The 18,948-nt window shown below is 42.2% G+C and overlaps 1 protein-coding gene across 1 annotated transcript in view; it reads right to left on the bottom strand.

Moving 5' to 3' along the window:
• Nucleotides 1-18,948, bottom strand: part of PDZD2 (PDZ domain containing 2) — a 412,983-nt gene that overhangs the window by 350,482 nt on the left and 43,553 nt on the right. The window contains exon 2 of the mRNA XM_056545144.1: nt 113-208. The gene's annotated coding sequence lies outside the window, so the exon portion shown is untranslated. The remainder of the gene's footprint in view (nt 1-112; nt 209-18,948) is intronic.

Here is an 18,948-nt window from a genome sequence, read left to right on the forward strand (position 1 = left end):
ACAAGAAAAGTTTTATTGAAAACCACCTGTCATTATTCGTAGAGGGCTTGTAAACATGACATGAGAGCAGGAAGGACGGGATATGATTTCATGGAGACGGTCTATATTTTACCTCTGGTCAGCGCACGTACAGTGGACACAGGGGAGCGATGTCACTTCTGATGCTTTTCCAATAGTTAAATCAGAAATTTAGGAGCATTATTGAAACCTGCAAGCAGAAAAAAAAATAAATAAATAAAAAGACCGGACTTTATGAGCGAACTATAGTTCATTGATAAAACTTTCCTGACAAACAGAGAATGTGATTGTGATTTTTTTTCCAGTTTAAAGTTTTTTAATTGAAATTTTCAAGAATACATACAAGCAAGAATATTAATATACATATTCCGATCATGTTGAACTGTAAATTAGAAATTGTGGTTTTATTTTCTGTAGCCCTTATTCAGCTTTAGAATGGTTGTGCTTGGTAGAGAATCTGCAAGGTCAATTTTATAGGCAGTCACTTAGGGCCTGTTCACACTATGAAGTCTGCATATGTAACGTTCATTTTGCTGCATATTTACTATATGGATGTTCTATATACACCAACAAAAAAGAACCAGTAGTGTAAAAAATTGTATTTTATTTAACATATATGCCAATCACAGACATTCAAAAATGCAAAGAGGAAAGTATATAAAAACAAGGCACCACAAGAATAACTGTAGTTAAGTGGAGGGGGCATGGCAAATATAAGTACATGGAATTCAGGGAAGCTGTCCTTAAAAATATGGTAAGATCAGTATACAGGGTACAAAACCTCAATATATGATAACTACAGGACAATCAGATATACAAAATATACAAAGTGTAAACAGATCTATATCAGGGTAAGTATTAAAGTGCAAATAGTCAAACCAATAACATCCTGCCATGCATTACCTGCCTACCACCTCCTACCCCAACGTACGTTTCGCTTGTGCTTCATCAGGGGAGGGATGTTCTCCCTACTACACTGAAAAGAGTAAAATCCATGGTGAAACAGATACTAACATGCTGCAGGTCAAGTTCCATATGGAAAAGATCTGCAGCACATGGATGAGATGTGACCAATCTAATCCACCCACCGGCATCTGTATTCTGCAAATTTTACCAGTGCAAATCCACAGGCGAAATCCATAGCATTTCCCTAAAGGGGTACTCCGCTGCTCAGCGCTTGGAACAAAATGTTCTGAACGTTTCGAGCCGGTGCCGGGTGCTCGTGACGTCACGGCCCCGCCCGCTCAATGCAAGTCTATGGAAGGGGGCATGACGGCAGTCATGCCCCCTTCCATAGACTTGCATTGAGGGGGCGAGGCCGTGATGTCACGAGCACCCGGCACCGGCTCGAAGCGTTTGGAACATTTTGTTCCAAGCGCTGAGCAGCGGAGTACCCCTTTAACATGTGAATTTACGCTTATAGTTACATCTCAAAGTTCCACGAGCCTGCAGTGTCCTACTAAACATATTAAAGGGGTACTCCGGCACTGAGACATCTTAACCCCTATACAAAGGATAGGGGGTAAGATGCCTGATCGCGGGGGTCCCGCCGCACCCCATTAGAATCAGTCCCCAGAGTGTGTTCGCTCCGGGTCCGATTACTGGCGATCACGGGGACGGGACATAGTGAGGTCACAGCTCCGCCCCGTGTGACGTCACGCTCCGCCCCCTCAATGCAAGCCTATGGGAGGGGGCATGACAGCTGTTACGCCCCTCCAATAGACGTGCATTGAGGGGGCGGAGCGTGACGTCACACGGGGGTGGAGCCGTGACGTCACTATGCCCCATCCTCGTGGTCCAGATGGACTCCGCCTGAGGACCTCCAGCGGTTCCGGAAGCCGCTAAAGGTGGGTGCTGCATGGTAGATCCCGGGGGTCACCAGCGGCGGGGCCCCTGCGATCTGACATCTTATCCCCTATCCTTTGGATAGGGGATAAGATGTCTAGGGGCGAAGTACTCCTTTAACGTCTAAGGGAAAGTGCTGCTATAAGTAAAGACCACAAATCGCCAGGATAGTATTCCTCAACACCCGGCATTTCCAGGAGGACATTACACCAAGTAGCCAATTATCGGGGGTCACTGACTTTTCTCCTAGATAATCCAAAAGAACAATACAGGAAATCCTACCACAAAAAAAGGCGTCCGACATGGGTTTGCTGCTCCAAACCTACACGATGGGTATCATAGGAAGTGAACGTCGTAGATCTGTCATCGCAATGCGTGTGCCTTACAGGAAGTTTCCATGTCTAATAACATTATTCCAGAGCTCCCTTCACATCTCTCTGGCCTACACCTCAAAAGAATTTTCACATCAAAGACATTTCAGGCAGAAAAAGCTCTCGAAACGCTGGGCAGATGTGCATTACCATAAAGAAAACCCATCAACCATCACCCTGATAAGTGATACTGATGTCATATTAAGTAGAGACTCAAGCCTGGGCACGCAGCCCCTACAGTACTGATCCATACAGTGTACAGACGCCACCATACTCTGTCTATTTAGAGATAGTGTTGGGTTTTTATTAGTGTGAAATGTTGTTTCCGACTTGCAGGATTCCTCTCTACTTACTATGGGGAGTCACAGATTTACAAGTCCGGAACATTTTCTGATCAGCTTTTTCTTGGTGGAAATTTCCAGCCATTTATTCACAAGATGTTCTGTGAATTCAATAGTAAGTAAGATACATGAGAACACACCCCTTTTCCCATCTGATCACCGCCCCTTTCAGACCGGCCACACCCGTTTCCGGGTTTGAGTCTGGCGCAAACAATTTGTGGCGCAATTCGCCACATTTAAAGGGGTTATCCACCATAAGGTGATTTTAGTACGTACCTGGCAGGCAGTAATGGACATGCTTAGGAAGGATCTGCGCTTGTCTTGGCGCTAAATGGCTATGTTGTGAGATTACCACAACACTGTGGCTAGTTTTTTGTGAACTTGTATTTCCTGTTTTTAGTTTTCTTGTTTGCATACAAATCCAATGATTCCATTTTCCTCCTTCCCACACATCAGCCACCCCACTCATTGAAACATAAATGAGCTGCAGACCTATGGTTTTCAATCAGGGTGCCCACAGCTGTTGCATTAGTTGCAGATTGATCTCTCTCCCACCAAGCGATTGCTCCACCCATTGAAGCAGACAGGCTCCCTGTCATCAGCTGACTAGTGAGTCAGATCTCGACCGCATTGCAAGCTGGGAAAAATCGGAGACAACAGTCATTTTGTATGCTGTTAAAAATAAATATTGGGGTGAAAATCACAGAAGAATTGTGAGAAAACCATCACACACACACACAAGTACAGACACTATATCATGAACTACACTAACTTTACAGCCCCTGTAGCATAGTCAAATACCTGGAATACCCCTTTAAGCACACCTGGCAAAAGCAGGTGGGATTCACAATAGTTAGAGGGGTACTCCGCTGCTCAGCATTTGGAACAAAAACTGTTCCAAACGCTGGAACCGGTGCCGGTAACTCGTGACGTCATAGCACATCCCCTCATAATGTCACGCCCCACCCCCTCAATGCAAGTCTATTGGAGGTGGCGTGACAGCCGTCACGCCCCCTCTCATAGACTTGCATTGAGGGGACGGGGCGTGATGTCATGAGGGGGAGGTGCTATGACGTCATGAGCTCCCAGGGTCGGCTCCAGTGTTTGGAACAGTTTGCTCCAAATGCTGAGCAGCGGAGTACCCCTTTAATCAATGTATATCTCCGTAGAAGAATGGATGAAGAAGGAAGGTGTAGGCCATGTTTTTTTTTTTCTGGTTAGATTTGCTCAGAATCTAACAGACATTTACTAGTGTTATGCTTATTGAAGGTGAGGAGGCAAAATGAAAAAATGCTGCCTCCTTAAGGAGTTCATTATGACTAGTTAATTATAACTTGAGTGTCCGTGAGGGGCTCATGTTCAAGTTTGGTCTAAGGTCTCAAAAAAGTTTGAAGCCGCCTGGAAGCACGTCATATTTCGTTAGAGTTGAAAGCAATCAACTCTATTGAAGCCCTATTAAAGCTCCATACAAACAAAGCCATAACATAAACGTGTACAAATTCTTTAATTGGCAGTAATAAAAAAAAAAAAAAAAAAACGTTTGACATGTCGTAGAGAACACTCAAACAACCGCTAGAACTAGCCAGAAGAAGTCCTTCACGCCAAGTACGATTTCCCCCCTGCTCTGTGCCATGTGACCGATATGGACTCCAAATTGGACTTTGTAGCGCAGACAGATTGCGCGCTTCTCTCCCAGCTGGTACTAGCAATCATTCAGGGTTGGAACACCGGGACCCCAAACAATAAAAACTATTTGACATGTAATGCTCTGACCCTGACCCTGAGAATGCTCTGACCCTGACTGATTGCTAGAACAATCCGGAAGAGATTGCACTAAGGGCATTCTTCCCCCCGCCACCGTGCCATGTGACAGAGACGGACTCCAAACGTAAGTCTAACGGTCGTTTTCGGTCTCATGCAGAGATAACTTACCTCTGCATTATTCTTCGTGCCAGTTCTAGTGATCAGTGGGGCCAGAACACTCAGACCTAGACCAATCAAAATTTTTTTACTTCTAAGAGAACGCTCAAACCCTGGCCGAATGCTAGAACGAGCCAGGAGAAGTGTCCACAAAGTGCAATCTCTCCCAGCTCTCTGTCACATGACAAAGATAGACTACGAATGTATGGACTAAGTCCGTCGCCCACATAGAGAGCTCAGTCACGCAATTCTCTCACTGCTCGTTCTACAATTTAGTCAGGGCCTGAACACTCAGACCCTGACCGATCAAAACAGCTAAACTCATTGATCTCTGGGGAAGTGGTCTTTTCCAGAAAACCACAGATGTCCTCCTCCAACACTGAAGGAAGGCATGGTTGGTAGAATATGTGGCACCTTATCCCAATTTCAAGCTTACTGTACAAGTAGTGCACCCCTTCTTCTCAACCAATTTTTTTTGTATTCCTCCAGTCAGTTCAACCTCAAAAATAACTTATTCACATGCGTTTAGCGGTGTTAAAATCCACAAATCTCATCTACAGGAGACAGATCTGTACGGAAATTTTTTTATCTGACCTACAGTGCAGATTGTTAAATACGCTGTATGTTCATTTCTGCTACAAATATTCACCACTTTAATGAATCTGCAGTGTACTCTACTTGTGACTGAGTGATCCTCAGGGACTGACAGACATTTTTACATAGGCAGATGTCAATCGCTAACTAGGACCGCCCACTGAACTAAAGGCAGAAAGAGAAGGGATTTAAAGGGGTACTCCAGTGGAAAACAATTTATTCAAAATCAACTGGTGCCAGTAAGTTATACAGATATGTAAGTAACTTCTATTTAAAAATCTTAATCTTTCCAGTACTTATCAGCTGTTGTATGCTCCACAGGAAGTTCTTTTCTTTCAGAATTTATTTTCTGTCTAGCCACAATGCTCTCTGCTGACACCTCTGTCCATTTTAGGAACTGTCCAAAGCAGGAGAAAAATCTCCATAGCAAACCTCTCCTGCTCTGGACAGTTCCTAAAATGGACAGAGGTGTCAGCAGAGAGCACTGTGGTCAGACTGAAAAAAAATTCTAAAAGAAAAAAACTTCCTCTGTAGTATACAGCAGTTGATACGTACTGAAAGGATTAAAGGTTTTTAAATAGAAGTAACATAACACCATTGACCCAGGGACAAAACCCTGGGTCACTAATACCCTTTTTAATCCCACCCCCTAAAACTTAACTTTTATTAAAGTAACAGTAATAATAGTAATGTGGTGATCAACTGAATTAAAATTGACCTCCTTGAGTGTATATAGCTGTATTATTTGTGAACTGTGAGCTGGTTGCTTCCTAGTAGTTAGTCACAGCCAGTGATCTGCAGTATCACTGGTTAATGAGACACAAAGGAGGTTTTGATAAAAACTGGATATGCCCCCTCTACATGTTTCGTTGCAACAGCAACGTCTTCAGGAGGGAAATGGGCATCCAATTTACCCTAACCCATTCCGGGGTAAATAATTGTTGTTTATAAATAGAAGTAATTTACAAATCTGTTTAACTTTCTGGCACCAGTTGATTTTTCCAATATTGTTTTCCACCGGAGTACCCCTTTAAATGAATAATTGACACAAACTATATCAATCTGCTCAGCTCCTGTTGCATATCAGATTGCATTTTTAACGTATGCCAATTGATCGACCACTGAAAGTGTCATGAAGCTTTATGAAAAAGAAAAAGAAAAACGAGAAAAAACAAACCTGCTATACTACTTGGTGATTGAAGAGGGGGTGTCACTGCACCACTAGGCAAATTTGATATTCAGACATTAGACATTAGCGCTATTTGCTGTGGTGACCCAGGGTGTATGGCGGGACCACGGGGTGTAGCGGTGTAAGTGGAGGGGCAAGGTGAGTGGTTTTTGGTTACTGCAACCACACGAACGGTATCTTGGCTAGGCAGTAAAAAGGAGAGTCCACAACCAAGTTATGGTTTAACGGAGGCTTTACTGAGTTAAGACAGATGGAATTATCATCACTGCTAGGCCAGATTCCCAGAGGTGGCCAGTAGAGATGAGCGAACTTACAGTAAATTCGATTCATCACGAACTTCTCGGCTCGGCAGTTGATGAAATTAGTTCAGCCTTCAGGTGCTCCGGTGGGCTGGAAAAGGTGGATACATTCCTAGGAAAGAGTCTCCTAGGACTGTATCCACCTTTTCCAGCCCACGGGAGCACCTGAAAGCTGAACTAATTTATGCAGGAAAAGTCATCAACTGCCGAGCCGAGAAGTTCGTGACGAATCGAATTTACTGTAAGTTCGCTCATCTCTAGTGGCCAGAAACAAAGAAGCTAAAACAGACAAAATGGGGTACAGCGCTCCATGGTGCATTAAAAGATCAACCTGTGAGGTGTATAAAATATGAATTCAACGCTCACCAATAAGGGTTGTGTTTCCACATACACAACAATGGTGAGCGCATATAGTGGTAGTGTCCGCAGCCGGCCGGTCAGGTATAGAGATCAAACGGATAGCTTTGAGGAGGAACACCGGTCTCAATGTGGCGCTGGACACAGATGATACACAAGAGTGGATAAAAGCAAGGTAGTTTATTCTCCCATCATGCAACGCGTTTCACTGCAACAGCAGCTTCATCAGGCATAGTTAGAGACACATGAACAGTGAATTTATATGGGAATTCGGAATGGTGTGTCAGGGGGTTGGTCCCCGGCAAACCAATCCAAAACAACAAAGAGTTGCACTTCACAGGTGAATCAATTAAAAAGGTGACTTTATACAACAGTAACAATTGCAATATGTATATATATGCAACATAACTCAAATACGATGCTGCTAGGAAGATATATTATCAATAAAAATAAATATATTTATAAGAGGGAAAGGAAGAAAACTATTTCTCATTTCCCTTCTTTCCGTTACTCTTTCCTTTGTAGCAGGCAATGAATATATTAAAATATCATTATATGTATAGTGTGTCTGAACAGAGACCTTTATGAGAAAAAAAATAAAATAAATAAATAATGAAAATTAAAAAAAAATAATAATAAGGAATGAAAACACTGTAGACAAGAATAAAAAAAATAAAAAAGAACCTAAAAAAATTAGAATAAAAAAAACTATATTAAATATGTGTAATAACATGGTCCGAACGAGACCAGAGAGAACCCAGCAATATTAGCATGCGTTCTCTATGGTCTCGTTCAGACCATGCGGCATTAGCAAGGACAGAGTGAAAATCCAAAAGGACTCACGATTGATCAGATGTTGGAACAGATTTGGTCTGTCTGGGGGGACAGACTCTAAAATAACTAAATGTAAAGAGGATACATCACTATTGTGCACAGAAGTGGCGTGAAACGCTATGTAGTGTGAACTTATTCTTAAAGGGGTACTCCGCCCCTAGACATCTTATCCCCTATCCAAAGGATAGGAGATAAGATGTCAGATCGCCTGGGTCCCGCTGCTGGGGACCCCGGGGATCGCTGCTGCAGCACCCCGTTATCATTACTGCACAGAGCGAGATCGCTCTACACGTAATGACGGGCAATACAGGGGCCAGAGCAGCGTGACGTCACGGACCCGCCCCCGTCAATACAAGTCTATGGGAAGGGGGCGTGAAGGTCATCACGCCCCCTGCCATAGACTTGCATTAAGGGGACGGGCCGTGATGTAATGAGGGGCGGAGCCATGACGTCACGCTGCTCCGGCCCCTGTATCGCCCGTCATTACGCACAGAGCGAACTCACTCTGCGCAGTAATGACGGCGGGGTGCCGCAGCGGCGATCCCTGGGGTCCCCAGCAGCGGGACCCCGGCGATCTGACATCTTATCCCCTATCCTTTGGATAGGGGATAAGATGCCAGGGGCGGAGTACCCCTTTAATATTCGAACGGTGCTTAGACATACGACAGCGAACTGTCTGGATTGTGCGACCTACATATTGTAGGCGGCAACTGCAAGATAATAAATTGCATATTGGGAATTGCAACTTAAACTCTGATTAATATTAAATATTTTTTTAGTATGAAAAGACGTGAAATTATTGCTAAATGAATCCATCATATTGCAACATAAGCAGCGAACCTTGTTGCAAGGCGAGCAACTTATATTTAACCCATTGTTGGGTGTGTCGGTGAATAATGTGTCATTTTTGAATCTATTGGGGGCTAGTAGATTTTGCTAATTTTTAGATCTTCTGTATGTGATCCCTGGTTTGGTGGGTACTATGTCCTTGAGTATTGGGTCGTTGCGAATAATGTGCCAATTTTGTTTAAAAATATTATATATGAGAGGAACAGCTCTATTGTAATTTGAAACAAAATTTAATTTAAATGGATTTTTATCCTTTTTCCGTGAAGCATTTTGTTGTGGATTGAAAGAGATGAGGTCAGTTTGCTTTTTATTTTTCACTTTGTGAAGCTTGTGTAAGTAAAGATGCAGGATAACCTTTGGAAAGAAAACGATTTTTTAAAACTTGAGATTGTATGGAAAAATCTTTATCATTAGTACAGTTTTTGGGAATTCCAAGGAATTGTCCATATGGGACTCCGCGGAGCCAGCTGGGGTAATGAGCACTAGTATATTCAAGAAAACTATTTACGTCCACAGATTTGAAATGTGTTTTTGTGGGAATATGACCCATATTGTTAATAATTTCCAAGTCTAAAAAATGAATAATGGAGGGGGAGAAATTAAGGGTAAACCCTAACCCCCAAGTGTTTTGATTGAGGGATCGAACAAACTCCTCTGCTTGATGTTCTGTACCTGTCCAAAGAAAGAATAAATCTTTTTTTTTATTTCTTTTTTTTCTCATAAAGGTCTCTGTTCAGACACACTATACATATAATGATATTTTAATATATTCGTTGCCTGCTACAAAGGAAAGAGTAACGGGAAGAAGGGAAATGAGAAATAGTTTTCTTCCTTTCCCTCTTATAAATATATTTATTTTTATTGATAATATATCTTCCTAGCAGCATTGTATTTGAGTGTATATGTTGCATATATATATATATATATATATATATATGTATATATATATAAGGGAATCAACACGGTAAAGGAGGAGAGCATATTTAAAAGAAGAAAAACTACCACAAGAGGACATAGTGTTACATTAGAGGGGTAAAGGTTTCTGCAGTAATATTAGGAAGTATTACTTTACTGAGAGAGTATTGGATGCATGGAATAGTCTTCCTGCAGAGATGGTCGCTGCAAATACAGTGAAGGAGTTTAAACATGCATGGATAAGCATAAGGCTATCCTCCATATAAGATAGGGCCCGGGACTATTGATAGGATTCAGATTATTGGGCAGACTAGAGGGGGCAAATGGTTCTTATCTGCCGACACATTCTATATTTCCATATACATATTGCAATTTTTACTGTTGTATAAAGTCACCTTTTTAATCGATTCACCTGTGAAGTGCAACTCTTTGTTGTTTTGGATTGGTTTGCCGAGGACCAACCCCCTGACACACCATTCCGAATTCCCATATAAATTCACTGTTCATGTGTCTCTAACTATGCCTGATGAAGCTGCTGTTGCAGTGAAACGTGTTGCATGATGGGAGAATAAACTACCTTGCTTTTATCCACTCTTGTGCATCATCTGTGTCCAGCGCCACATTGAGACCGGTGTTCCTCCTCGAAGCTATCCGTTAGAAACAAAGAAGGACCTCACAGCTTTCTGGACCAATTAGACTAGTAGACTTTAGATAATTATCTTGAGGCGTGACTTTAGACTGGACTTGACTATGGGTAGTGACAGCAGACATAGACTTGACTTACTGGAATGACTGTAGATTTTCAGCCTTCCAGGTGCTGGTCACTAGCACTGAGGTCTCTGGTGTTTGCTGGTCTCAGTAAAGAGAGAAAGAGAAGAGAGAGAATTGTAATGACCACCCCCCTATATAGAGGGGGCTGAGCCAAAGCAAATTGGTAAAGCTGGTGCCCTCTGGGTAACATGTGACAACATAAACATAACATGTAACCTTTCACAGGTCCTTTAGACAACTGCTGGAGTCCTCCAAAGATCCTTTATACTAACTATACATTAGGACACTGACTATCCATAGAATACAATAGATAACAATACAGTAACAGCAGGGGAGGCACTCAGAGGAGCCCCCAGGTCACAGAGGGACTCAACTTGACAGGGCCTAAGGGTAGTACAGGACCATGTCCTGTACTGGGACATTACATTAGATTAGATTTGAAAGTCGTAGTGGATACATGGAATAGACTTCCTGCAGAAGTGAAAGCTGAAAATACAGTGAACGAGTTTAAGTATGTATGGGATAGTTATAAAGCTTTTCATCATATAAGATAGGGACAGGCATAAGGCTATCCTTTATATAAGATAGGGATAGACATAAGGCTATCCTTCATATAAGATAGGGATAGGCATAAGGTTATCCTTCATATAAGATAGGGATAGGTATAAGGCTATCCTTCATATAAGATAGGGATAGGCATAAGGCTATCCTTCATATAAGATAGAGATAAGGCTATCCTTCATATAAGATAGAGATAGGCATAAGGTTATCCTTCATATAAGATAGGGATAGGCATAAGGCTAACTTTCATATAAGATAGGGATAGGCATAAGGTTATCCTTCATATAAGATAGAGATAAGGCTATCCTTCATATAAGATAGAGATAGGCATAAGGTTATCCTTCATATAAGATAGGGATAGGCATAAGGATATCCTTCATATAAGATAGGGATAGGCATAAGGCTATCCTTCATATAAGATTCAGAATATTGGGCAGACTAGATGGGCCCATTTGTTTTTATCTACCCACACATTCTATGTTTGTAAATAATGGGCGTTCTCAAGGACATACAGTATCGGCTACTGGTTCTAATCTTCTTAAATCTTTATCCCATCTACTACAGTTAAAATATTCCCATTACATAAACTTCGAATGCATATAGTCGGAATATAACGTGGTTCTATTTACTGCGCTGCAAGTCATCTGCCTGACACGTCTCCTCCTCTGTATGTTTATGTCTGGGTCTGGCATCGAGCTCTGCGTCCTGTTCATCTATTTCGGCGCGCTCACCATTGTTTACACTACTAAGTACATCATTTAACAGACCATCATGAGGACGCACAAGGGCACTCGATGCGAGATCGTGTTACTGAATATGTAAAATCTACTAGCACCCATTACACAACGCTTCCTACAAAAAAGCAAAGGAAAAAGAATTTACCGCTAAAATCATCCTACTGTTCAAAACGCGTGGATGTTGTATTAAGATATTGGCTACTGAGAGCATTTACTTTATCTTTGCAACTCACTTAGGAGCTGAAGTGCTTAGCTGAAGAAAGTAAGGCTTATCAGGAGAAGTGCCATTACCATAATACATTATGTTGGACTAAGGATAGGTTATTTTGGAGTGTTCTCAACAACTTGAATCCCAGATCAGCAACCAGCACCGCAGATCAAGCTTCAGGAGACTGCACCGACCCAAACTCATCACCCATGCAGCCCCCCCAACAGGCGAAATGTAGCATTATAATCTAGTCATTCAGACAGTCACATATCCAAAAATCGCAATGACCAATCTTCTTCTCACTAATGGCTTAAAGGAATAGTCCAGTTTAGGAAAATGTATCCCCTATCCAAAGGATAGGGGATGAGTGTTAGATATTGGGGTCTGAATGCTGAGTCCCCCCGCAATTTTCCAGCCCGGCGGCCCAGCTTTGCCCATGCACGGAGGTGTGTCATCCACCGCATGAAGTGGTGGTCAACACATCCTCTCCATGCATCTCTATGAGAAAAGCCGGATATACTTGAGTAATGTATTAGGTAATATGCATATAAATTTTTTTTTTGGAAAAACCTAAAATAACCCTATTAAAGGGGTATTCCAGAAAAAATAATGTTTTATATCAACTGGCTCCAGAAAGTTAAATAGATATTAAATTACTTCTATTAAAAAATCTTTATCCTTTCAATAATTATCAGCTGCTGAAGTTGAGTTTTTGTTTTCTGTCTGGCAACTGTGTTCTCTGCTGACATCTCTGTCTGTCTCGGGAACTGCACAGATTAGAAGAGGTTTGCTATGGGGATTTGCTTCTAAACTGGGCGGTTCTCGAGACACGTGTCATCAGAGAGCACTTAGACAGAAAAGAACAACTCAACTTCAGCAGCTCATAAGTACTGAAAGGAGTAAGATTTTTTAATTGAAGTAATTTACAAATCTGTTTAACTTTCTGGAGCCAGTTGATATATAAAAAAAAAGTTTTTTCCTGGAAAACCCCTTTAAGGACCTAATTAGGGCCTTAAAGGAGATATATCATGGGGAAAAACATATCCCCTATCCGAAGGATAGGGGATATGTTTTTCCCCATGATATATCTCCTTTAAGGCCCTAATTAGATCCTTAATAGGGTTATTTTAGGTTTCAAATTTTTTGTATATGCATATTACCCAATACATTACTCAAGTATATCCGAGATTCCTCCCTCGAAAGTCTATTTAAAGGGGTACTCCGGTGGAAAACGTTTTTTTTTTTAAATCAACTGGTCCCAGAAAGTTAAACAGATTTGTAAATTACTTCTATTTAAAAAAAAATCCTTACAGTAATTATTAGCTGCTGAATACTACAGAGGAAATTATTTTCTTTTTGGAACACAGCGCTCTCTGCTGACATCTCTGTCCATTTTAAGAACTGTCCAGAGTAGGAGAAAATCCCCATAGCAAACATATGCTGCTCTGGACAGTTCCTAAAATGGACAGAGATGTCAGCAGAGAGCACTGTGCTCGTGATGTCAGCAGAGAGCACTGTGTTCCAAAAAGAAAATAATTTCCTCTGTAGTATTCAGCAGCTAATAAGTACTGGAAAGATTAACCTCTTAAGGACCCAGGACGTACAGGAACGTCCCCGCACCCTGGGCTTTAAGAACCCAGGACATCCCCGTACGTCCTGGCGTTTTCCGGTCTCTGCCACGCGCCGGGCAGAGATCGGAACTGGATGCCTGCTGAAATCCTTCAGCAGGCATCCAGGGCAAACGCCGAGGGGGGCCATGTAGGCCCCCCATGTCGGCGATCGCCGCAAATCGCAAGGGAAATCGCCCTTGCGATCTGCGGCGATACCGGGCTGATCGGGTCTCTGGGACCCGACCACCCGGTAATTTTGCATGATCCCGGCTGTCACAGACAGACAGGACCATGCTGGAGTATAGGAGCGAGGTGGCAAACCTGCCACCTCCTCCTATACCCTGCGATCCGTCGGTTAGTTAACCGACCAATCGCAGGAGGGGGGGCGGTTACTTCCTCCCGTCCTGCCCTGCCCCTTGAAGTCCGGAGAGGACGGGAGGAAGACTGGAGGACGCGGCGGGGGACGGGGGAGTGCTGGGGACCGGCCCCGGTACTTACCTCGTCCCTGAAGACCCGGATCCAGACGATGAAGATGGCGGCGGCGGCGGGCCCTTTACAGCAATGCACGTCGCCGTAAAGCGACATGCATTGCTGTAATAGGACCCTGTAAACTACAACTCCCAGCATGCCCAGACAGCCCTTGGCGTCTGGGCATGCTGGGAGTTGCAGTTTTGCAACATCTGGAGGTCCACAGTTTTTGGACCACTGTGCCCTTCCAGATGTTGCAAAACTACACATCCTCAGCATGTCCTTACTGTCCAGGCATGCTGGGAGTTGTAGTTCTGTAACATCTGGCCCTTCAGATGTTGCAGAACTACAACTCCCAGCATGCCTGGACAGTTTTGGCATACTGGGAGTTCTAGTTTTGCAACATCTGGAAGGGCACAGATTGGGAACCACTGTATTAGTAGTCTGCAAACTGTAGTCCTCCAGATGTTGCAAAACTACAACTCCAAGCATGCTGGGAGTTGTAGTTCGGCAACATCTGGCTCTAAAGATGTTGCCGAACTACTACTCCCAGCATGCCTGAGAATGTTTGGGAGTTGTGGTTTTGCAACAGCTGGAGGCACACTGGTTGGGAAACATTGTTTCCTAACTCAGTGTTTCCCAACCCGTGTGCCTCCAGCTGTTGCAAAACCACAACTCCCAAACATTCTCAGGCATGCTGGGAGTAGTAGTTTTGCAACAGCTGGAGGTCCAGGGTACACTCACATGGGCAGGGGGCTTACAGTGAGTATCGGGCTGCAAGTTTGCAATGCAGCAAATTTTGCGCAGCAGCTCAAACTCGCTGTAATCCCCCGCCCGTGTGACTGTACCCTAAAAACACTACACTACACTACCACAAAATAAAATAAAAAGTAAAAAACACTACATATACACATACCCCTACACAGCCCCCCTCCCCAATAAAAATGAAAAACGCCTGGTACGCCACTCTTTCCAAAATGGAGCCTCCAGCTGTTGCAAAACAACAACTCCCAGTATTGCCGGACAGCCGTTGACTGTCCAGGCATGCTGGGAGTTTTGCAACAGCTGGAGGCACCCTGTTTGGGAATCACTGGCGTAGAATACCCCTATGTCCACTCCTATGCAAATCCCTAATTCAGGCCTCAAATGCACATGGTGCTCTCACTTTGGAGCCCTGTTGTATTTCAAGGCAACAGTTTAGGGTCACATATGGGGTATCGCTGTACTCGGGAGAAATTGACTAACAAATCTTGGGGGTCTTTTTCTCCTTTCACCCCTTATGAAAAGGTGAAGTTGGGGTCTACACCAGCATGTTAGTGTAAAAAAAATAAACTTTTTACACTAACATACTGGTGTTGCCCTATACTTTTCATTTTGACAAGAGGTAAAGGGGAAAAAAGCCCCCCAAAATTTGTAACACAATTTCTCCCGAATACGGAGATACCACATATGTAGGCGTAAAGTGTTCTGGAGGCGCACAACAAGGCCCAGAAGGGAGAGTGCGCCATGTACATTTGAGGTGATTTGCACAGGGGTGGCTGATTGTTACAGCGGTTTTGACAAACGCAAAAAAAAACAAAAAAAACACATGTGACCCCATTTCAGAAACTACATCCCTCACGGAATGTAATGAGGGGTGCAGTGAGAATTTACACCCCACTGGTGTCTGACAGATCTTTGGAAGAGTGGGCTGTGCAAATTAAAAATGTTGTACAGCCCACTGTTCCAAAGATATGATAGACACCAGTAGGGGGGTAAATGCTCACTGTACCCCTTGTTACGTTCCTCAAGGGGTCTAGTTTCCAAAATGGTATGCCATGTGGGGGTTATTTTGCTGTCCTGGCACCATATGGGCTTCCTAAATGCGACATGCCCCCCGAGCAAAATTTGCTCTCAAAAAGCCAAATATGACTCCTTCTCTTCTGAGCATTGTAGTTCACCCATAGTACACCTCAGGTCAACTTATGGAGTACCTCCATACTCAGAAGAGATGGGGTTACAATGTTTGGGGGGTATTTTCTGCTATTAACCCTTGCAAAATGTGAAATTTGGGGGGAAACACACATTTTAGTGAAATTTTATTTTTATTTTTTTTACATATGCAAAAGTCGTGAAACTCCTGTGGGGTATTAAGGCTCACTTTATTCCTTGTTACGTACCTCAAGGGGTCTAGTTTCCAAAATGGTATGCCATGTGGGGGATTTTTGCTGTTCTGGCACCATAGGGGCTTCCTAAATGCAACATGCCCCCCAAAAACCATTTTAAAAAAACGTACTCTCCAAAATCCCCTTGTCGCTCCTTCGCTTCTGAGCCCTCTACTGCGCCCGCCGAACACTTTACATAAACATATGAGGTATGTGCTTACTCGAGAGAAATTGGGCTACAAATATAAGTATACATTTTCTCCTTTTTCCCCTTGTAAAAATTCAAAAATTGGGTCTACAAGAACATGCGAGTGTAAAAAATGGAGATTGTGAATTTTCTCCTTCACTTTGCTGTTATTCCTGTGAAACACCTAAAGAGTTAAAACGCAGACTGAATGTCATTTTGAATACTTTGGGGGGGTGCAGTTTTTATAATGGGGTCATTTGTGGGGTATTTCTAATATGAAGACCCTTCAAATCCACTTCAAACCTGAAGTGGTCCATGAAAAATTGTGAGTTTGGAAATTTTGTGAAAAATTTGAAAATTGCTGCTGAACTTTGAAGCCCTCTGATGTCTTCCAAAAGTAAAAACACGTAAATTTTATGATGCAAACATAAAATAGACATATTGTATATGTGAATAAAAAAAAAATTATTTGGAATATCCATTTTCCTTACAAGCAGAGAGCTTCAAAGTTAGAAAAATGCTAAATTTTCAAATTTTTCATAAAATTTTGGGATTTTTCACCAAGAAAGGATGCAAGATACCACAAAATTTTACCACTATGTTAAAGTAGAATATGTCACGAAAAAACAATCTCAGAATCAGAATGATAACTAAAAGCATTCCAGAGTTATTAATGTTTAAAGTGACAGTGGTCAGAATTGCAAAAAATGGCCGGGTCCTGAGGTGTAAAATGGCTGGGTCCTTAAGGGGTTAAGATTTTTTTAATAGAAATAATTTACAAATCTGTAACTTTCTGGCACCAGTTGATTTTAAAAACAAACGTTTTCCACCTGAGTATCCCTTTAAGTGTACCAAAGGGAGATAGTAAAAAAGAGAAAGATACCATTGGCGTGCTCGCTCTCCAACATTTTTCTGTTTTTTTTTTTTTGCTTTTGTTTTTGATTTTTCGTTTTAGGGTTTAAATTGTATTCCAGGATTTGTTTGTCTTCAGATGAGACTGGAGAATGTGCAAAGATTCTCAGATGCATTTCATGACAATCAAAATGGTATATAGTTTGGATACCATGTTATAAACATTATCATTATGAAAGATCATATTCCTCATTTTTTATTAAAAAATAAATAAAAAATTCCCTGAAAAAAATAAATAAAAAAAAGGCTTTAAAACAAAACCGAAAAATATATTTTTTCCCCATTTTTTCCCATTTTGTTTTCCAGGCCTTCTGATCTCCAGTCATTCCACAGGTCCGATACTACGGTCATGGTTTCTGTTATGAAGGTGAATACAGAACCCAACACTATGCTCAGATCAATGGATGTATCCATAAAGCCCTCCGAAGGAGTTTCCTTTGCACCCCCTGGGTAGATTTAACATTACTTTATGTTTTCCGTATAAGAAAACGTATAAACTTATTCTGCTGATCTTTCTTAGGCTGCATTCACACCACGTTTTGTACATACGGGTGCCGGATCCGACGGGGGGAGGGGCAAACCGGGCGCTCCCGTACCCCAGCCAGATCAGCCCGTGACTCCATTTACTTTAATGAGCCGAATACTACGGTTTTAGGTCCAGTCACAAAACCGCATACGGGTCAAAACTGAGCCGACCGTAGTCACCGTTTGACTCCGGTCGGCTCATTAAAGTAAATGGAGTTACGGGCTGATCCGGCTGGGTTACGGGAGCGTCCGGTTTGCCCCTCCCCCCGCCGGATCCGGCACCTGTATGTACAAAACGTGGTGTGAATGCAGCCTTACACAGTGGCCATTTAAAGGGGTACTCTGGTGGAAAACATTTATTTTTTGTTTTTTTTTTAAATCAACTGGTGCCAGAAAGTTAAAACAGATTTGTAAATGACTTCTATTAAAAAAATCTTTACCCTTCCGGTACCTTTAAGCAGCTGTATGCTACAGAGGAAATTATTTTCTTTTTGAATTTCTTTTGTGTCTTGTCCACAGTGCTCTCTGCTGACACCTGATGCCCGTATCAGGAACTGTCCAGAGCAGGAGAAAATCCCCATTGCAAATCTATGCTGCACTGGACAGTTCCTGACACGGACAGAGGTGTCAGCACAGAGCACTGTGGACAAGACAAAAAAGAAATTCAAAAAGAAAATAATTTCCTCTGTGGCATACAGCTGCTAAAAAGTACTGGATGGGTAAAAATGTTTTAACAGAAGTAATTTACAAATCTGTTTAACTTTCTGGCACCAATTAATTTAAAAAAAAAATAAAAAATTTCCACCGGAGTACCCCTTTAATGTCCAAAGATTGTGGGCATCATACATCACACTATATTCTCCCCTAGAAGCATAAAACAACAACAACAAAATGAGACTGAAGACTGCGGACAATGGCTCTGCCCAGAAAGGGTTAAAAGTAGTAAAATGCTATAAAACACAATTTCCACAACACAATTTTATTGCTCCTTTAGATTAAGATCAGGTTTCTTCTATATGTAATGAAATAGAAAACACATGGGTTTACATTAGGCTTCCGCTCCGGAGCTGGATTCCATCTTTGGAAATCAGATGTGATATAAGAGACTAGCGGCTGCTCTGGACAGGAAGGGGTTACAGAGTTCTGGAAATAATAACATGGGAGCGCTAAATGACGGCTGCTGTTATAGACTACCATATCCAGGATTAAAGTCCTGCTGAAATAGAAGCAAAAAAGAGACAAAAAAAATATATAGTAAAAAAGAAAAAAATTATAATAATCTAAATCAAATTT

The sequence above is a fragment of the Hyla sarda genome, chromosome 1 (assembly GCF_029499605.1).
Source record: "Hyla sarda isolate aHylSar1 chromosome 1, aHylSar1.hap1, whole genome shotgun sequence".
Classification (NCBI taxonomy): Eukaryota; Metazoa; Chordata; class Amphibia; order Anura; family Hylidae; genus Hyla; species Hyla sarda.